The 6,926-nt window shown below is 33.7% G+C and overlaps 1 long non-coding RNA gene across 1 annotated transcript; it reads right to left on the reverse strand.

Annotated features, from left to right (window-relative positions):
* Window positions 1-452: 452 nt before the first annotated feature.
* Window positions 453-3,730, reverse strand: LOC113296120. Its single transcript, XR_003332974.1, has 2 exons — window positions 2,135-3,730; window positions 453-933 (listed from the first exon to the last, which is right to left on the reverse strand). It is a non-coding gene; the product is annotated as an uncharacterized LOC113296120 (long non-coding RNA).
* Window positions 3,731-6,926: the final 3,196 nt, after the last annotated feature.

Consider the following 6,926-nt stretch of genomic DNA (forward strand, 5'->3'; position numbering starts at 1 on the left):
TTCTAGATATACCAGAGTCTAGACCAATCTCTGGTTCATGTTATTTCATCCTTCCCGTATTATTATTATTTTTATAAAAGTGAAGAATTAGTTCAAATTTCTTAAACCCAACAGTTCTACTTCTTATTCTTATTATGAGTTCAAATGTCTCAAGTATTCAACCCGCAATACTGAACTCCTTGCCACGAGCAACATGTAGAGGAACTGTGGTGTTTGATCAATCAATCATGACTCACGATGTGTGATGCTATGGTTGCACCACTGGTCCACTGTTGAATTAATACTACGATATGAAAAATCAGAAAAACACCATCATCTTGAAACAACCCATGAATTGGAACCTTAAAGAGTAGCAACGGCTGCTGTATCTTCACTATCCAGCATATGGTACAGTTCCCGGCCAATGTCATAAAGACTTGTACTAATTGAGATAAAGAGCAAGTTCAAGTACATGGTATAATGGAACGGGCCATTCATTATGACAGACTAAGCCCAACGATCCATTGTGTAGGATTCCTCTAAAACTGAGCTTTTTTTTTTTTCTTTTTTTTTTTTGGCAAACATTACTCCTAAAATCTAAGCAACCAGTCATGAATTTTGACCAGCTTGTTTACTTTTAACAAGATCTGGTGCCAATTGCCCTCAAGGAAATGACATTCTCTGGTGCAAAATACAACAGTAGTTTGATTTGCTTGCCTTTTTAACATATCAAAATAGAGCCAGATCAAGTTCTATATTCCTTATAAAGATCAAACCCTTTTTAACAGTGCCAAAAGTAAAAGTCATAAGTTCTATAGCCTCCTTGTTATTCCCTGTGAATAATGACCTGAGATAGCTGCAGCAAAATAAGGATCCACTCTACAGCTTTATCCAAAATTAGAGCTTATGCCTCCTTTAGATACCTGGTCATTGCTAAGATTTCCAGATTTGCACCTGCACTAAGTTTGACGCAATTATGTGGAGTTCGAATTTGAATGCTGGGACTAGGAATGTTATTTCTATCATAGATAAAAGAAAAATTGATGCTGAGAACATGCTACATTAACATGAAAAACGCAATAGGTGTAAAGCTAGAGTTGTGTCAATTAAATCACTTGTGTACATACCGAACAGCTATGTTGTAACAAAATTACAGTATTCCTGATATTGCTAAAGACAAGGATTGGCTCCATACGACACATATATTTCATGGTGACAATGAATTCAAACATGTATCTACTGCTTCATCACAGAGAGGGATTATAAGCCATCAATAAGTGACATTGATTCCATTATTGTCAAGCTTGGTTGCATCCCTAGCAGCTATTGTGTTAGGAAAAATGATGCAAATTCGAATCTAACTGACCCAGTGGTAAACAGTATGAAAATTGATTAACTTATGATGCAGGCATGACTTGTGTGGATAACTACAATTCTAAGGAATCCCATCCATCAGTAAGAAGATGACAAAATCCCCAATGCCAACAGAAGGTACTAGTATATTAGGTACGTAACCAGTATTAAGCTTTTCAATGCAGATGGAAACCTAGCATTGTTTGGTTTGGTTGTAGTTAACGACAAAGTTATAACGTAAATCATGATCACTCTGAAGCTATCACATAGAACTCTACCAACTTGACTCTATTGTTCTCATGAAATTTATTGATGAATGATGACAAGCTTAGGTGTTGTTTCCTATTCAGACTTCCAATTCTATTGATATGGAAGTAATTGAACTTTAACATAACGTGCGGAGGTTCAAATTTGGACCTCTAAATTATCTATAGATTATGCTAAGAAGTAAGAGAAAAACAGATTCCCTTCATACTTCTGACAAACCTCTCATTTTCCACAATTTTGCTTCCATATACTTATACAACTCCAATGTATTAGATCCAAAACAGGTTACTAAAGTATGCACCACATTCTCCAATTGCAATTTAACTAAGTGGGCAACAAATTCCACATTAACAAAGCAATATGTAGCTGAACTAAAACAACTGAAACTGCCATGAAGTTGAGATTGGTGACATAATAAAAAGATTAAAAGTAAACTTTATGTAATACTTATTAAGAAAAAAGTAAATCGGTTTATGCAATATCAAATTAACCTAGATAGGCATGAATATTACTTCAGAAGCTCAGCAAACATTACCTGTTTATAAGTGCATCCTGGGATCTCATCTTGCTAGTATTTTGCCGTCAATTCACAGCTTTATGTCTCCTCAATTTAGCTGACTCCATTTTTCTAATGTTTTTTTTCTCCTAAACCTTTCAACGAAACTAAAGTGATCCTGTGATGGAATGTCGTACCAATAAAATAGAAATCCACAAGTTTTTTGAAGGTCGAAGCTACTGGGTCATAAATACTGAAAGAGCGATCGTCGAAACATAAAACACCGCCACTCTTGGTAATGGCTAATGGTAGATTTTCAGAAAGGCTAAACTCTTTACTCCAACGCAATGGCTCGTGTTCCACCTGCTCTTCCACGTCAGGATTATCGTTCTTCATTTTCAGTAACCATATTTCTAAGCATGTGCATCCAGTAATCTCACATCTGATGGTGCAGCTTAAATCCTCACCAAGAACCCCCATTGTAAAATGAAGCCATCTACTGGCTGGTGGAAAATCTGGCAGTGAAAGATTTTCATAGAACTTGTCCTCTGTCAAATCGAAGACCAATACCCTTTCTCCATTTTTATTCATCCAATGAAGAGCTCCATATGCGAAGACACCATGTCCATAACAAATATTGGCAAATTTAGTATCCAACCTCTCAACATATCTCCAACCTTTGCCATTGCCAAGAGTATACACTGCAACCTCCATAAAATGAATTTTCCCCCTTAGCTTATACAGTTCAACAACTTTATACTCATTAGTTGAAGCATTGTAACCAAATCCAATTGACCGATGACTAAACTCATGATCATCATCAACTTTTGGAAGAAGAACATATTCTTTGGTCAGGGGATTGCAAATACAAGCAATATCATGTTGGTATTCATATAGACAGACTAAACCATTTAACGAACCAACTACGCGATAGGAAAATCTAAATGGAGGGTTAATCTTGATTCTTGTAATATTATGAATAGGTGCTTGATCATAATTATTCTCACTATATTCAAAATAATAAAAATCTTGAGAATCATCTAACACAAGAAAACCCAACTTACCAGAGTCAGAAAAATGATTAAGATGAGATAAATGCAATTGAGAGAATGATGGATGACGAGAAACCAGCTTCCACCAAGGTCTGCAAACTAATTTGCACTCTAAAATTGATTCAATTGGCAACCTAGTCAGTATGTCTAATAAGATATCTGTTGGGAGATGACTGAAATTATCCAGGAAGCAGAGGGATTTATAGAGAGAAGAAATGTAAAAAATCTAGGGTTTGAAGAATTGGGAAATTGGATTGTGGAGAGAGTAGACTTAAAAGGGTTTGTCAAATGTAAAGGATAGAATTCTGAGACATAAAAGGGTTAATGAAGAACCGAAAATAAAATACCATATACATTACCTCCAGAGCGCAATGGTAGAGATCATGTTAACTTTTATTCCTCCCAATACACCAAACTCAAACATCTAAAATCAAACTAGAATCAATTAGATTAGCAGAAAGAGGGACTAGAAGAAGTTTCAAGCAAACAAAATTGGGAATTTTAGGGTGAAAATTTTTCAGCTGTAAACTCCATGGAGGAGAGAGTAAGTGAGACTGTGAGTTAATAAGGGACGAAAAATAGTGTCTTCATTCTTCATCTTTCTTTTGTTGAAATGAAATGGTGCATTTGGAGAGAATCCTGTTATTCGGGCCGAGGAGTCTATGGGTTTTTGGGCTCAATGGGTCACTAAATAGTAATTGTTGTAACACCTTATCCTACTATTTTTAATAATGCCTAATATATCCTTGATTTGATTAAGGATAATTATGATGATTAAGTAAATTAATTATAATTAACAAATAGATTAGACTAATCTTATGATTAATTTGTTGAGAATCAAAATTATTTTGTTTCTTTTGTTTTTGATTTATAACAAGAAGAAGAATGATAATTTTGATGAACTATTTTTAAGAAAAACCGATGAAACCTATCCTCAAACTAGTTTATAAATCCTTATAATCAACCCCCGTTACAAATTTTAATTGATTCAAATCCGTCAGAAACCGAAAAACATCTGAATTTTTGTAAAGTTTGCAGTTGGGAAGATCTTGTCGTCCCATTTGTAATCAGCAATAATGGCCCGAAAAATATCTTTTATAAGCCGTTAGAAGGATTTACGGTTAAACATTTAAGAACTCCTAGCCGTAATCAAGTTTTACAGCTGGGTTAAGATGAAGTCTTGGTTGAATACTTATCCGGAGTCAGTTTCTTAAAAGAACTTTTTTTTAGTATTTTTATCTAGGTTCTAATCACGAATGACCTAACCATTTTAATTAAAAAAACTGAAAATTTAGATTTACGGTTTGGAAAAAGGAACATGACCCAATCATTATCAGTTTACGGTCCGGAACCTTATATTTTACGAGCCGTAATAGTTCTTCCAGAAACATTTATGGTTCGGAAAACTTTTTTCGGCTAGGATCTTATATGTTACAGATGGGTAGTCTGGTTGTATAGTGTGATTCGAGGAATGACAGTTGGTTTTCCTAGTTGTGTATGTGGTTGGTTTTTAATTTTATTTCTCGTTATTCATCAAATTTTTCATTTTCATTCGTTGATTGATAATGTTACCATTACATAATTAGGCCGCATTACACTCAATAGTTATTCTGAAATTGAAAAAAAAAAAAAGAAAATTTAGAGTAATACACTTAAAAAATCGACCTTGGTTGAAAATCTCAATAAACTCTCTCGTGATCCAATAGCATTTATCATGCTCGAATTTTTTGAGACGAATAACTCGGAAATATGCAAAATCCAAGGCGTCATAAAATAACAAATCAAGATTAAGTTAGTATTTTATTCAAAAACGTACTTGATCAAAAAAAAACATTTTCACATACTCATTCTATTGAAAAAGAATATTTCGGGACTCATCGCCTTCAATCGTGCAATTTTTACCCTAAAAACTTTCATTTCTAGGTAGATCTCCTTGAATTTTACCTTTATTTGGTTCGTTAATCTTCCATTTTCATTACCATTTATGGAAACAAAGACCAAATTGAGAATCACCATTTTCGCCCACGTTAATGCCTTGATATTCTTCATGTTTTCTCACCGTGAGCGTCACTCTTACAATTGCAATATCTTCTTCGGTGGTGTAGGGAAATGTTTATTCATTTTTTTTTTTGCAACAATTAGAGGCTGGAGGTTTGTGAGAGAGAGGGAGAGTGTTTTTTGCACATATTCTGTGTTGTAGAAGGGTCATTTTATGGAAAAGAATAACTCAACGACTAGTTTTTGAGAAAACTAGTTGTTCCTGAAAAAACTCAACACATTAGCTCGATGTAGTTGAAGATTTACGTCCAACAAACATATATAAACCAAGTCGCAATCTGAAGATATAATGATGGAAAGATTGTAACATCGAAAAACAGATTGAAATCCATTTGATCCCTCTTCTGGGATTTGACAATAAAGAGGGTTTAACTAATTGAAGAGGAGAAATAAATGTAGTGAAGTGGGAGAAATAAAATGCCCAAAAATGTTCATTAAATCATACTACCAAATAAAACCGTTGGATGCCTATTAGCTTGATGAAAGTGGGAAGGGGAGGGAAGATCTCAGTCACCAGTTAGGAAAATGGATATATCCCAGTCATTGAGTGACACACCAAACACTCCTGTTATATAAGCATAGATTCTTATATAAAAATTTACTGAGAAAAAATGAAAGGTTAATTTTAGCACATTTTTATAAAATAACACATCTTTATAAACAAATATTTATTTAGAAATATTTAAAGAAATCATAAGCTTTTGATCTCTTTTATTAGTGTGTGTAAAATTAGCTTTAGTTTATAGCAATTTATACGATCATTAATTGATAGCTATAATTTTTTCACTATGATATCAAAACTTTCTTACAAAAAGGTAAAATGAGCAATACATGACCTTAAAAAATATGTCGGACAATTGACACATACATAAACGACTTGAGGCGTTTCCTACCTATCAAAATGCGTCATCACGACTTTCTCAAAAAAACGGAATATCTTTTGTTACGGACAGAAAATAAACCTTGATTTGTGGTGTTGTAGTAGGCACAACCGTAGCATCACATCCCAATCTCTGAGCAGCCAGCGCGACACCTTGCGCATGTTTTCCCTAAGATGAGAAAATCAATCCACGGTTAAATTGATCTTTCGAAATACTTTTCATCATATTATAAGCTTCTCTGAGCTTGAATGAAAATACTTATACGAAATCAACCATAATACTAATTGCTACCGAACCCGCACCTTTGCACCCTTATATGATTTTTGAAACTGAACGCATGAAATTACGTAATTCAAATTCATGACTTTTCATAGTTGAACCATTAACTTAGCAAGCAAAATTGAAGCATCGCTATATCTTTTAGACATACAGAGACCTGAATGTTAAAATGTGCAAGAAACGTTAACTACATATCTTGAATGATAATTTCCTTATACAACTTTAAGAATCTATTTTTTTTCGTGGATGTAACAGAATAAGTCTTTAATAATTCAGGCATGATTGGTGTAAATTTGAATTGACACTACCGTTATTATGAAATTGTATCTAATAAAAGAAAATTTTGGTTTTTTAATACGGAAATGCTTAATAGAATGAGATTATTATCAGGTGTACGTAGATCAATATGAGGTTAGTGGCTTGTAAAGAAAAATATACCGATTTTTTTGATAAACATGAAACTAGTTGAAACTCACACCCATAAATTAAACCAAAGAAAATGAAGAAAACTTACTGGATGGAGATTTTGTCTTTTAACATCGACCCTTTCAGAAAGATTTC

The sequence above is a fragment of the Papaver somniferum genome, chromosome 7 (assembly GCF_003573695.1).
Source record: "Papaver somniferum cultivar HN1 chromosome 7, ASM357369v1, whole genome shotgun sequence".
In the NCBI taxonomy this organism is placed as follows: Eukaryota; Viridiplantae; Streptophyta; class Magnoliopsida; order Ranunculales; family Papaveraceae; genus Papaver; species Papaver somniferum.